This window comes from Nicotiana attenuata, chromosome 8, assembly GCF_001879085.1.
Source record: "Nicotiana attenuata strain UT chromosome 8, NIATTr2, whole genome shotgun sequence".
NCBI classification, from domain to species: domain Eukaryota; kingdom Viridiplantae; phylum Streptophyta; class Magnoliopsida; order Solanales; family Solanaceae; genus Nicotiana; species Nicotiana attenuata.
This window is the reverse complement of record NC_031996.1, coordinates 30,934,875-30,949,494: the sequence shown is the minus strand read 5'-3', so window position 1 is coordinate 30,949,494 and position 14,620 is coordinate 30,934,875. Positions and strand designations below refer to the sequence as shown.

Genomic DNA, 14,620 nt, shown 5'->3' with positions numbered 1-14,620 from the left:
GTTGTTCCTGTGAACTAGCTTTCGTCGTATGGAATTTGAGATATACATTTACAGCACATAGTGCTATGCGTATATGCATAAATGTTCAGCTGGTCCTGTTTTTTTTGTAAGAGCATGTAAAGCAAATAGAAATGACTTCTGATGTTGGAGGTGATATTACATGTTGGAATGCTCTTGTACATGCCACAACCAGTGATTTGTGCTGATTCGTAAGATCTGTTGTTGCATCCATGTGTTTATTTTCACCTTAAGTTAGTCTCGAGTTTATTGTTTGCTGTATTCCCGAGTTTCCATCGCCGGATTTCTTGTCCCTCGATTAACTGTAAGTTGTTGTGGAAAGCTTTACTATCGAGCAAACTGCTTAAAGGTCCACTCTCTCTCTCTCTCTCTCTCTCTCTCTCTCTCTCTCTCTCTCTCTCTCTCTCTCTCTCTCTCTTTATTATGCTTATTATCTTGCTAGTATAATCCTTTGGTGTGATATTTTGTTTTGTTCCTACGATGTAAAGCATGAGAAGTAGTTTATTAGTTCCTATTAATTTGTTATTTTGGCCTTATCTCAATGTAGCTTCCACGCTCAATTCATATGCTGCTAAGTAATGTAATTATGTTTGTGATAGTCGTCCACGACTTTGGTTAAATTTTGATCTCGTTAATTAGTCAAGTATATTTGAATAAATAATTTGGGGTTGGATATAGGTTTGAACTTGGTTGACATCAATAGTTTATGGCCCTCGAGGATTTATCTTGGAATTTCCTTTAGAATAAATCGAGATGTGCCGTGCCGAACAAAATTCACAAAAAATGCACGGCCCTCATTTAATTTTGTTCAATCCTTAGAATTCGAGGCGTGCCATTTAGCAAATTTCCATGGCCCTCGCAAAGTTAAAAATGCGTAATTGTTTTAGGCGCGTTATTTTAATAATCTACTTTCCTAAACTCGGGTGTGCATTTCATGTGACCCAAATCCAAATCCAAAACGTTGAATAAAATGTGTTGAGGATCCGGGTGCATTTCATGTGACGTGATCCGAAAATATGTTTTAAACGACGTTTAATTTCCTTAAAATTAATTAAAAGCGGTAAACAATTTAAAATTGCACATAGGTTCAAACTGTATTAAAATCAGATAATTAAGCCAGATATAACAGTTGAGCGACCGTGCTAGAATCACGGAACCCGGGAATGCCTAACACCTTCTCCCGGGTTAACAGAATTCCTTACCTGAATTTCTGGTTCGCGACTGCTAAACAGAGTCAAACCTTTTCCTCGACTCGGGATTCAAACCGGTGACTTGGGACACCATAAATTTCCCAAGTGGCGACTCTGAATCTCTTAATAAAATGAATCCCGTTTCGATTGTCCTTTAATTGGAAAAACTCCCTTTATTATGCCCTTTACGGGGTGTAGTAGTAAAAAAAGGAGGTGTGATAATAAACTACCTAGTTCTCTTTCCTGGTCTGTTGTCCAACCTCTAGAGTTTGAGCCATATAATTATTCTCAGGCAGCCCCTATTCCAGCTTGGCAGGATGCTATGAGAGAAGAGTTTGAAGCCCTAGAAGCTAATAATACTTGGGATATTGTTGAATTACCCCTATGTAAGAAGCCTATTTGTTGCAAATGAGTCTATAAAATTAAATACAAAGCTAATGGTGAAGTAGAAAGATACAATGCTAGGCTTGTTATTAGAGGAGACACCCAGGTTGAGAGGTGGATTTCAATGAGTCATTCTCTCCTGTAGTGAAGATGTCTACTGTCAAGTGTTTGATTGCTCTTGCTATTAAGAAGAATTGGTCTTTATTTCAGCTTGATATTAACAATATATTTCTTAATGGGGAGTTAGATGAGGAGGTCTATATGAAATTACCTCATGGCCTTTCTGTTTCATCTCCTTCTTCTTCTGCTCCTTTGGCTTGCAAGTTGAAAAAGTCTCTTTATGGGCTTAGACAAGCTTCAAGGAAATGGTATGCCAAATTGTCTCAAGCCCTTTATTCTAAAGATTTTCATCATTCCCTCAATGTTTACTCTCTTTTTATCAAAGGGTCTTCTGGCTATCTAGTCATCCTAGCTATTTATGTTGATGATATCATCCTTACTGCTGATGATTTATGTGGGATTTTAGCTTTGAAATACTTTCTAGATTCTGAATTTAAGATAAAAGACTTGGGCTCTCTTTATTATTTTTTGGGTAATGAGGTCACTACCTTACCTGATTGTGTCGTATTAAATCAGAAGAAGTTCACTTCTGATTTACTCGAAGAGTATGACTGCTTGGATGTTCATTCTGTTGTTAGCCCATTGGATTTGAATCAAAAGCTTAAGGCTGATGTTGGAGATCTCCTTCCTAATCCTGAGAAATACAGAAGCCTTGTAGGGAAGTTATTGTTCTTGACTCACACCCGGCCTGATATTTGCTTTAGTGTTCAACATCTGAGCCAGTTTGTGCAGCCTCCCCGGCTTCCTCACATGATTGCTGCTCTACATTTTCTTAGGTACCTCAAGGGTACCCCGGACCTTCGTCTTTTTTACTCTAACTCTATTGATTTCTTTATCAAGGCTTATTCTCACAGTGATTGGGCAGCTTGCCTTGACACTCGCAAATTATTTTTGGTTTTTGCATTTTCTTGGGTGATAGCCTAGTGGGCTGGAAATTGAAGATACAGCCTGTGATTTATCTTTCTTCCACTGAAGCTGAGTATCGAGCTGTTAGTAAGGTTGTTGCTGAATTGGTTTGGCTGTCCAGGTTATTGCATGATCTTACTATTGATGTTTCCTTCCCTATTTCTGTTTTTTTGTGACAATATGGCAGCCATTCACATTGATAAAAATCCTGTCTTCCACGAGCGCACTAAACATATTGAAGTGGACTGTCACTTCATCCAGAGTAAATTGACTGAAGGATTCATCCAGTTGTCACATGTTCCTACCTCTGATTAGCTAGCAGATGTATTCACCGCCGCTAACTGGCATCCTGCATCACTCTTTTCTTGGCAAGTTAAAGGTTGTTTCTCCCTCCAACTTAAAGGGGGGTGGTGGGCCACCAGCTTGCACTACTTCACGCCCAAAGCAACATACTTAAGTTGGGCCAAATTTTATTTTATACTTAGTCTTTTGTACTAGTTAGCCAATTTTCTTTGTTAATATAACATACTAGTTATTCATTTAGTGGTTAGCCATTCTTTACATTGTATAGACTTGTTATAAATAGAAGGAGACCACAACTATTAAGGTTGGCCGGTTATTTTTTTTATTTCTCTTCCTCTATTCTCTTTGATGAAGAACTCTCTAGAAACCCCCAAACCTCCATTAACGAGCTTCATTTTTGATCTACTTTTACCGATTTGACAAAAACAAAGATGAAGAGTGTACTTTGAGCCAACAACTCTGTCGTATATGGAGAAATTCAGAAAGTCAAATCCAAGACACCACAAAGTCGAAAAAAATTGTCGGATGGAAAATGACCCTGAAAGTAAAAATATCAAAAGAATTAAGAGAATAATCAAATTCCTAATTGTAGTTCGAGATTAAAATATTGTATGAGTAAACCTATGACTTTCAAAATTATAAGCTTGTTATTATAGAGAGAATAGAATAACCCGAGAATGATAAATGGAGACCCGGTGATGAAGAGAAGCTCAGGGAGAGACCAGTCTAATTGTTACTTTGGATCAAAGTTAAAATTGAATCCTTTAATGGCAACCAGTTCTCGGGGGTCGGGGGATGTTTATTTCGGGGTTGTTCGTAATAACGACGAGAAGTTGGGACCTCGTAAGAACAAACTAAGGAAATTGTAAAATGCAAACAAGTCCAATAAGTTATAACAGATGGACTAACTGGTCCCTACTGCTTTTTGTTCGGTTCTAACGGAAAAAGAATCAAATTTGTCATAGCAAATGTGATTAAAGCCCAAAAATTGTTATAATTTGATTTGACTAACTTATAATCTTACCAATCACTCTGATTAAAATATTTATAAGGTGTTTTACTGACATGATAAGAATAGTAATCTCGACATAAAATATCTTGATATTTTTGTTTCGATATAAGTAATTTTGAGATTATTTTTTCATAAGTAATATTATTTTTATTTTCATATTCAATCCGCTTAGAAATACTAATCTTTAGATAAATCAATAAAATGATATATTTTCTATTCTCTCAAAATTTTAAGTGAATCAAGATTAAAATTAAACAACATCTTCAATAAAAATATATTTATTAAATAATATTAGTATTATTTATTTCTTATTCTAATTTCAACATCATATTACTTGTTCTCAAACCAAAAGATCCCCTCAAAGAAATATACAATAGTGAGTTTTATGAAGCAATTTTAAATGCTCTTTCTACAAATTTCATTGAAAAAGGAGAGTAAAAATTGTGTGGGGTAGCCACTTTTTAGAGTGGTATTTACTTTCTATCTAGCATTTTCAATGCTTAGCATAGTAGCCACCGTCTATACCTATACGACGCACGCCAGACTTAGGACTAGTTTCTCCGTGGAGCCTATATAATGTTAACTAGCTACATGCAGGCATTGACGCATGCAACACTTTTATCGAAGTTTACTTCACTATATATAACTTGCTTGGGAGATTATTTTTAATATAACAGTCGCTTAATTAATTAGTAGAACCGTATTCAGATAATTATACATATCTTATGGAGAAAATTTTGGCTCAAAATAAGAGGATTCATGAGCTACTGCTACTTCCTTCGGTTAATGATGAGCATGGAGGAGTTATTGTAGAACTAAAGGATCCTATGGACACCAATGTCTTCCGTTTCATGCTTAAGGCTTCCATGAAATAGTTACAAGTTTAAAAGTTAAGGACAATAGGTCCTGAAGTTTCGAACATAGACTAACAAGCTCAAAAGTTAAGGACAATAGGTCCTGAACTTAGGCTAAGAAGCCCAAAAGTTGAGGACAATAGGTCCTGAACTTAGACTAACAAGCTCAAAGTTAAGGATAATAGGTCCTGAACTTAGACTAACAAGCTCAAACGTTAAGGACACTTGGTCTTGAACTTACAGTTACAAGTTCAAAAGTTAAGGACACTTGGTCCTGAACTTAGACTAACAAGTACAAAAGTTAAGGACAATAGGTCCTGAACTTAGACTAACATGCTCAAAAGTTAAGGATACTTGGTCCTGAACTTATAGTTACAAGTTCAAAAGTTAAGGACACTTGGTCCTGAACTTAGACTAACAAGCTCAAAAGTTAAGGACAATAGGTCCTGCACTTAGACTTACAAGTTCAAAAGTTAAGGACAAGAGTCCTTAACTTAGAGTTACAGGCACAGAACTTAAGGACAGGTGATCCTGAACTTCGAGTTCCAAGTTCAAAAGTTAAGGACATGTAGTTCTGAACTTAGAGTTGCAAGTTTAAAATTTAAGGACATGTAAGCCTGAAGTCCTGAATTTAGAGTTGCAAGTTCAAAAGTTAAGGACACTTGGTCCTGAACTTTTATGAGCAGAAGGGTGTTTTCGTCCGGGCAGGTAAAGTTTATTAAAGTAGTGGCTAAAGACTAAAGATATTTTAAACAGTGGCTTAAAAGTAAATAAATGTGTTAGGCCTAGATGATTACCGTGGGGTGGATGATTCTGAGTTTAGCATTTTGTTATGTTTCCCTGAGGAACCCATGTTGAATTATTTCAGCATAAGATGCTTTTTAGTGAAATCAATTTTCTTTGATTTTATATCATGCTAATTGAGATTATGGTTTGGTCATGTTGGTGTACTTACATTTGGTCATGTGCTTGTTAGGAGTCCCTGTAGTTTTGTTAGAAATTGGTCCAAATGGAGCGGACAGGATTCATATAGCTGATCCCAGCTAGTTCGGGATTAAGGCATATTTCTTGTTGTTGTCGACTTGTTTTTAAATTGAGTTGGAGGGTTTGTGTTCTTTTGTATGCTTCATTTTGATCTCTTCGTATTTTTGTAAGAAAAACAAGTAAATTATCGACTACTTATGAGTTTGCAGCTTTATCAGTCTTGGATTGCACATTTCAAGCTTTTCAAAGGGAGAATTGTTAAATAATGGCAGTGTAAGTTTGGGATGTTTATATATTGAATATTTTTCATTTTACGTTACTTTAATTATCCAGTAGCTTTTATATGCATGAATGTCTGATTTTCGGCTTATTGATTGTTAAAAAGAGTTGCCTCTGCTCCTGGACATGTAAGGCAGTTTTCTTTTTCAATTTCAGGCATGGACAGATGTTAAATTGACTTCTCCTCAGATGGCAAGAGAAACCATGTATAAACTGTCTCTTAAGCACTCGAAGCTTCTCTTCAAGGCAAGTGCTTTCAGTTAAAGGAAATAATATTTCTCTTTATATGTTTTTGAAGTATTCAAATATAACCTGGCTACTTAATATTGATCTGTTTTATTATAACAAGAATATGTAAGTCATGAGAATGGTATTTCATATTTTTTTGGTTGAACCTCAGTGAATCAAGAAACCCGGCCCCTTTGTAGAACACGCAGTGCAGTATGCCGTACGTTGCTGCAGCCCATGCAACGCTTGACAAAGCTAGATAAGAAGGATGCATTGCACAAACTACTTCTGCAGGGTAATGTCTGACACTCTCACCTTTCGTATCTGAGGATGATGACATTTCCTGAATATTAGACTTTACCACCTAATTATTTTAAAAGAAATTAGAAAACTAACTGCATTATCCATGAAGGTCTTGACATAACTATCTTGGGTTGCAATGAGTTCTATTCGTATAGGAATCAGGTGTGTTCACGGCTTACGTATATTTTCAATTCTTTTTTTAGAAGGTTCATACGAGACTACTTATTGCCCTGCCAGTTGTTTAATTTAGGTTTTGCCCAATTAGTGAATATCTTACGAAAAAGATAACCTTAGTCCCAGAAAGTTGGCTTAATAATCAAATTGACCTTGCTGGACTAATGTTTGACTAGATATTTTCTAAGTTCAGAAAATAACACAGGACAAATATAAAATTCTAATTGGAAATACTATGTATACATTTCCAGTTACATTTGCAAATAACATAAGTTTGTGACGAAGTAAAACTAGAGTAGCCAATTTGAATAGAACAAACCTGCAGAAATTGTAAAAAGAATGACTATCATCCACCACGGTAACACAAGATTTTAATGGCCATGGATTTCAGTGGAGGATTGAATTTATTGGAATTTTCAACCGATAGAGATGGATAAAAACTGATAAAATATTCCTAGAAACAAACTTCTACTGCTTCACTCTTTTATTAAGTAATCGGATTTTGTTCAAAATATAAAAACAATAACGATACAAGGATTTTGTAAAATATCAAAAGAAAAATAATACAAACTTTCAAATTATCCTGATTAGCTCATTGCTGTGACTTATATATCTTGATCACATTAAGTTGGTGAAAGGACTATAGGGATGAAAAATGACAATGACATTTGATACGGGGGCTAGAACTGGTCAACTCGGATTACTCCTTTATTATTTTCATTGACTGAAATATTCAACTTTCTATTAAATTACATTGTGGAATTCTGAGCTGCACAAGCTAACATACTGTTATCCTACTAGGTATTTTACCTTGTTTGATACTAATATTTAGACCACTCTGTTAATTATTTATGTAGATTGAAGCACGTGGTCTCCCTCTTACACCTGAGTCATTGGATAGAAGAATCAACTGGAGAAAATCGCAAGCCTGAAGTGGCAAAGACTGGATTAAGGTCATCATCAGCTATGACAACTGCAGTTGTTGCTTCATTATCTTGGCGTTGTTAACCTCTCCTGTTTGACTGAGGATGATGTCGCTGATTTTGATGTACTTCATGTGATAGCTCAAACTGCCCATTGCATTGCACAGGGTAAATTAAGTTGGCAGTGTATTTGATGTTAGTTCAGCCGTTTATGGCAGTCAGCGCTATATCCGATTTTCACCTCAAGTGCTCTCTTCTGCTCAGGTCTTCTTTGCTGTCCATCTCTTTGATTATATTGTAGGCAGAGTTTGCCCGTATATATTAGATAAAGTAACATTTTGTCAGTTTTGTCTGAGTCTCAGTTGGTGACTGGAAAATTACATGGATGACTTCAATATATTTCTTTTTTAATATTTTAATCTGCCAAAGGTTATCCGTTCAAGCTCATTATGAATGGATAGTTGACTTTACATATCTTTTGTCCTAAGAGGTGACAATTAAAGTTAGTATACTCTTTCCAAATTGATAACTTTTTTTGATAAGGTAAATTGTATTAATCAAAAGGGAGAAAACTCCCGTATAAAGAAGTATATTAAAAAGTAGAGAATTTATATCACAACATGATTCTCTACAGATGACGCCCAATCTTCTATACAAGTAGGGGCTATATGAGTGCACCAAAAAGCGATCAAGGATAAAAGACTATTCTTAAGATGTGAGAAAGGAGACTTAGGCCTCATTTGTTTGCACTTAATGAAGGTCTGAATCTTAGTCGTTTAGATCTCAGACATTAAGTGCATTTGTTTTTAAAGTCTGAATCTTAATTATTCAGATCTTAATCATTAAGTGTGTTTGTTTTTTTACTTCACAACCACTTAATGGGTCTGAATAGGTCTGTATGATTAAGATCTATAACAGAGACTTAATTTCATTAAGATGCTATCACATATTCATTATTAACTGCCGCCACCGCCTACCATTATCAACTACCACCATGCCACCACCACCGCTATACTCAACCACCACCACCACCACCACCACCACCGCCATCATCCTCAATCATAGCCGCCGCCATTGTCGACCATCATCATCCCTACCACTCCGACCACCATCATTTTCACCCACAGTCAACACTTATCCACCTCAACTACCACAACCAACCACCCCATCACCATTAACAACCACAGCCGACACCGTCCATCATTATAACCTACCACCACCTTCCTTAATCACAAACCACCACCCGTCATTATTAACTATCATCACCTACCACCACCATCCTCAATCATAATCGCCACCACTACCAATCACTACTAGCTACTAGCATGAACCACTATCATCAACCAAAACTACCACCAACCACCGCCTCTAGTCGGCATTCACCCGTTAGCCATCACCACCAACAACTATCATAATTTAAAAAATTATATATTTTATTGATAGAATATTAGATTAGTTAGTATTTCATTTGAATATTATGTTTATTATTTTTCAAATAAAGATAAATTTTATGCATTCAGATGTTAAAAATCAAACAGTCTTAATTTTTAGTATTCTGATCTTAATACACATCTTAATATATTCAGATGTGTATTCAGATTCAGATGTCTTAATCTTAATACACATCTTGATATTCAGATGTGTATTCAGATTCAGACGTCTTAATCTTAAAAAAAACAAATGAGGCCTTAATCCCCTCGAAAGCTCTCCTATTTCTCTCCCCCCAAACTATCCACATGAGAGCTAATGGTGCGAACTTCCACGCCTTTTGCTTTCTTCTTCTACAGAATCCGGCCCAACTATATAACATTTCCTTTACGGTGCATGGCATCACCCATTGAACACCACAAAGATTCAGGATTGCCCTCCACAAACCCGAGGACACAGGGCAATGCAACAAAAGATGATCAACTTCTTCCCCTGAGCTTTTACACATGTAGCACCAACTAACAAGTGTAATTCCTCTCTTTCACATATTTTCCGCTCAAGATCACTCCCCTCGCCGCTAGCCATTCAAAAGAGCACACCTTCGTGGGCGCCTTAGGAATCCAGATCGAGGAGTATGGAAAAGTGGCCTCCTCTCTCACTAACATACTCTGGTAAAAGGACTTTACAGTGACCAAACCATCGCCACGCAACCCCCATCTCCAAGAATCACAAGAAAGCTGGGGCCTGTCTTACCCATATAGCAGTGCCAACAAATCTTGGAGCTCCGCAATCTCCCAATCTTGCATGTTCCTTCTAAATGAGAGGTCCCATAGTACCCCCCTTCATGATCCTTGCGAATTTGTTGAACCATCAATTCCTTCTGGTTTGAAACTCTAAAGACGTGGGGGAAAGAGACCCTCAGAGTATCCTCTCCACACCACTTATGATTCCAGAAGCTGATTCTCCTTCCATCTCCCATCCTGTAGGTGATGTTGCCATTGAAGGCTTCCCAATTCTTCATGATGCTCCTCCACATGCCACACCCGAAAGGTGTTGTGATCGCCTTAGTCCTCCAACCCCCTCCCGTGGAATCGTACTTTTCTACTATGACCTCCGTCCATAGAGCATGCTCTTCTACCCCGAATCTCCACATTCACTTTCCCAACAAAGCTCTGTTGAATACTCTAAGATCTTTTACTCCAAGTCCACCTCACTTTTTTGGGGAAGTGACTGTCTGCCAATTCACTAGAGGAAACTTTCTAGTTCCATCCGCCGCATTCCAAAGAAAATTCCTTTGAATCCGCTCCAGTTTTTCTGTGATGATCACAGGAGCTTGCAACAAGGACAAGTAATAGGTGGGCATACTCGATAAGGTGCTTTTGATAAGCACTTCCTTACCGCCTTTTGACAAGTTCCGTTTCTGCTTACCTGCTAATCTTTTTTCAACCCTTTCAATCACTGGATTCCAAACCGTAGTATCCTTATGCGAAGTGCCTAATTGGAGACTCGTGTAAGTAGTGGGAAGAGGGCCCACCTTACATCTGAGAACATAAGACAAAGCATCGATGTTAGCAACCTCACCCACCGAGAAAATCTCACACTTGTCGAGGTTGATTTTGAGTCCTGATACTATCTGAAACCACTGTAGGACCTGCTTCAGGTAGGTCAACTGATCCATGTCGGTGATCACGCCCAACTCTAGTCCTAAAAAGGATAAGCGGTCGCTGCAAATATAATCCGGTCTAAAAGTCCGGAGTCGAATCCCACAGAGAACTAAGGCTTAGTTGTATCTGTTTAAATCACTAAGAAGACAAGATTGAACAATTTTCTACATTATAAAGATTGAGATTTATATTCTAACTAATTAACTAGCAAATACTACAAAGAGGTAAAATTATCAACTAACGAGACAAAGGGTTGGAGACTAAATTAAGGAGGTCTAGAGTTATGATTTCCTCAATTGTCGGAATCCTTCTAGCTATGTTCCCTACAATTTCGCCAGTGTATTCTCTACTGATCGTGAGCACTTTAGGTGCCGTAATTCTCTCTCGAGCAACTATAACAATTTACTAGACATATTCTCTCGAACTACGCTAGTTGGCTTCATCTAACCGCTCACTATGACCACGTCAAGGCTTTCTTATTTCTAAACCTACCTTTAAACCCAATGTATTGATTCCTCACATACGTTAGGAGTGACGTTGTTCAACAACTACCTAAATATGTATCATTTCTCAAGCAACACATAATAAATAAGCACAGTCAATCGATGGCCATTCAATCAACAAGTAAATACGTAGTTGAACAAGTAGAGAAATCCAACGACTCAATTATATAAAAACATAACAAGAATTTATCCTACAAAAGGTTCTATCAAAACCCTAGATAACAAATTAGTTATTCATAATAGTACGTAAAACTACAATACTAAAAGTCATAACCACAATGAAAAAATAGGAAGAGGAAGTAAAAACTCATAGAAGAATTCTCCGCCTTGCTCCTATTGTATCTCTGCCTCCTTAGGTCGAATCTGTGTCAAAAATTGGTCTCCTCCCTCAAAAATACCATTTTTCATGTATATATACAAAGTAGGGTCGGGCCCAAATAATTATACCTTCTCCTACGCGAAAAGGAACAATTTTTCACGTCTGGACGGCCGCGGTCAACCGCGGTACGGACGCGGTATTTGGCAAGTGTACTGCCTCAGCCCGCCTCAGGTCCGCTGTCGCGGTTTCGATCGCGTTTTTTACCCTGTTCCATTTGGAATTTGGAAAAATGTAAAACATGAAAGTTGTAGCCCTTTGAATTAGATTTCCAAACATATATTGTGGAGCTCAAATGGAGTTCTGAGCAAAACGTTATGTGCATTTTACTAGACAGTGCACAATATGCCTACTCGATTCTTCGTTTTGTTGCTCTATCATCCGTTGATCCCCGAATACGATCCCGACTTAATTACTTGGGCTTTTACTCGGACTAAAAATCTCCAAATCACTTGAATTCATTCCATAACATCTATATAGCTCGGAATCACTCCTACAAGGCATAAAACACACCGTTAGTGCAAAACACTAGCGATTAAAGCGCAAACTCAACTAAAGTGCAGTAAATTAGAGTGTAATAATCGACTAAAATACGCAATTATAGCCTATCATCAACACCCACACTTAAATTATTGCTCGTCCTCGAGCAATCAAACTATACTTTTTTATAGACACGAATTTTTTAAACAATTCTCCTAACTCATCACACCAAGAGTATTTAAAATAGACTAAGCACAAAAGCGTAACTTCTTCACCTCAAGATTTGACTCACAAGTACCACGCATTATTCACAACTCACCCACTTACTTTAACATAGAGGTCACTGACATTACCTTTCCTTCATGAATCAAGTGCCCTCACACAACAAAAGAGAGTAGTTCCATACAATTTTAAGAACACTTAGGAACTCAAGATAGAAAGAATTCACTCACTCTCAGAAATAACATTCATATGCCACAAAAGATGCACCATAGGCTTGCCCGTAGTGTACTACTCCACTAATCGAGCTCATTCAGTTTAGGATCAATTAGGACTTTATTTGGTTGTAATGTAGGCTGCGGGACGGGTAGGATACATTTAGATATAAGAGTGACTACACCTCCCTAAGCACTTTAACACATATACTTTAACATTCAAACCCCATACTTATGTCAAACCAAAACTCCACCTTCACATCGATGTATATTACCCCATTCTTCTTTAAGCACACTTACATCAAGAGCCACCACTTATCAAGGAATTATTTTTTCACAACAATCCAACTATTTTTTTTTTCAATTCAAGTGGCTCTTACTTTTTCAAAACAGCGCACCTTTCTCCTTAATTCATTAGTTCCACTCAAAAGCCAAACCAACCACCCCACACTTTAACTTTTACACAGTTCATAATAATTCAACTGCTCATGAGAGGTTAAAAGGTTCAAATAAATGATTAATTCAAACAAATGGGTAAGGCTTGTAATGTGGTTGCCAAAGAAACAAGATTACAGGCTCAAAGGGGTTAACTACGATACATAACAATTAGGTGGGTAAAATATACATATCTGGCTCAACAAAGAAATGCCTATATCACTTCCAAGACTGAACAAAACTACTATTTCGCTTTGCAAACACACAGGGCAAGTTCTAGGCATCAAATGCAATGCACAGAATATAACAAATCCTTACACACACATGACACATAACTCACTCAGGTTTGGTTTCATCAAGACACTCTAGTCAAAGCAGTTAAGCAAATTTAAGATCATAAAATTTAAGGTACTTATAAAAGAGTCAAAAACTGAGCCTAAGCGTCACAACCAAAGTACTCACTATTCTCAAGGCATAACAAAGTCAAGAGATATTGCTTCAATTCAAAACACAACACAATGGCTCCTACTCCCAAACAAAAAAAACTAACTACACCCGGTTCAAATAAAACCCTTGAAAAAGAACCGCGACACAAAGAAAAACCAAGGGGGAATTGCTACACTACCTAACAAAAAAAAATTCTTTTTTTTTCTTTAGACTTAAATCCCTCAAGAAAATTGTCTAATAGATCCATCGTCGGGAAAAGTCCAATATTTAAAAAAAAATACTATTTAATTAAACTGACACAGCGTAGCATGAAAAGTCACCTAGACAATCTCCTCACCCCATACTTAAAAGTGTGCATTGTCCCCAATGCACAACATAACCATAAGAGGGTAAGAGAAACTCCCTGGTAGGCCAAAGGCCGTAGCACTAGCAGTTCATGGGGTACTCAGACTTCTCCCAGGCTTGGTCCTTCGTGTGGGTACCTCACACTTAGTTCCAACCATTTGGTTTGCTGTTGCATCCTTCCAATAGATTTGATTTCCATGTTCATAGAAATCAAAAATCGATACTACAAGAATAATACAATAAAAATAAATAAATAAATAAAATAAATTAAATTAAAATAAAAAATAAAGCCGGGTTGCCTCCCAACAAGCGCTTGATTTAATGCCGTGGCACGACGTGAATCACTTTTTGCCTCCACCTCGAGCTTATGAATTGAACCTCAAGTTTTGATTCAAGCTTATGATTATGGTCATCGGGCGGTGGAACGAATCTAACTAGCCCAAGGAAATAATGTAGTATTCTGCACTCCTTGGCCTTTGTATGAGGTATGTAATCCTGACTTTCTGGCAAGAAGAATTCTAGAATATATGCACCTTGTTCCTCATTCCTTGACTCTTCAATTGGTCCGGATGACTCTATTTCCATATCATCATCCAAACATAATGTGGAAAAATGCTTGGAGTGTGGACCAATGCGCTCAAACACATGAACTTCAGGACTTTCAACATCCTCAACATCAATGATCTAGAGTCAACAAAATTTATATCCTCAAATTCCTTGGCTAGCTCTAGTCTTACTTCTTCAACATTGACATTCTCAAATTGTAGTTGGCTAGGTTGTTGATGTTCTACGTCTGACCTCCCCAATTACACCTGAATTCATGCTCTTCT

At 37.2% G+C, this 14,620-nt stretch overlaps 1 pseudogene; it reads left to right on the top strand.

The window, feature by feature from the left end:
* Positions 1,743 to 14,620, top strand: part of LOC109231620 — a 17,362-nt pseudogene continuing 4,484 nt past the window's right edge.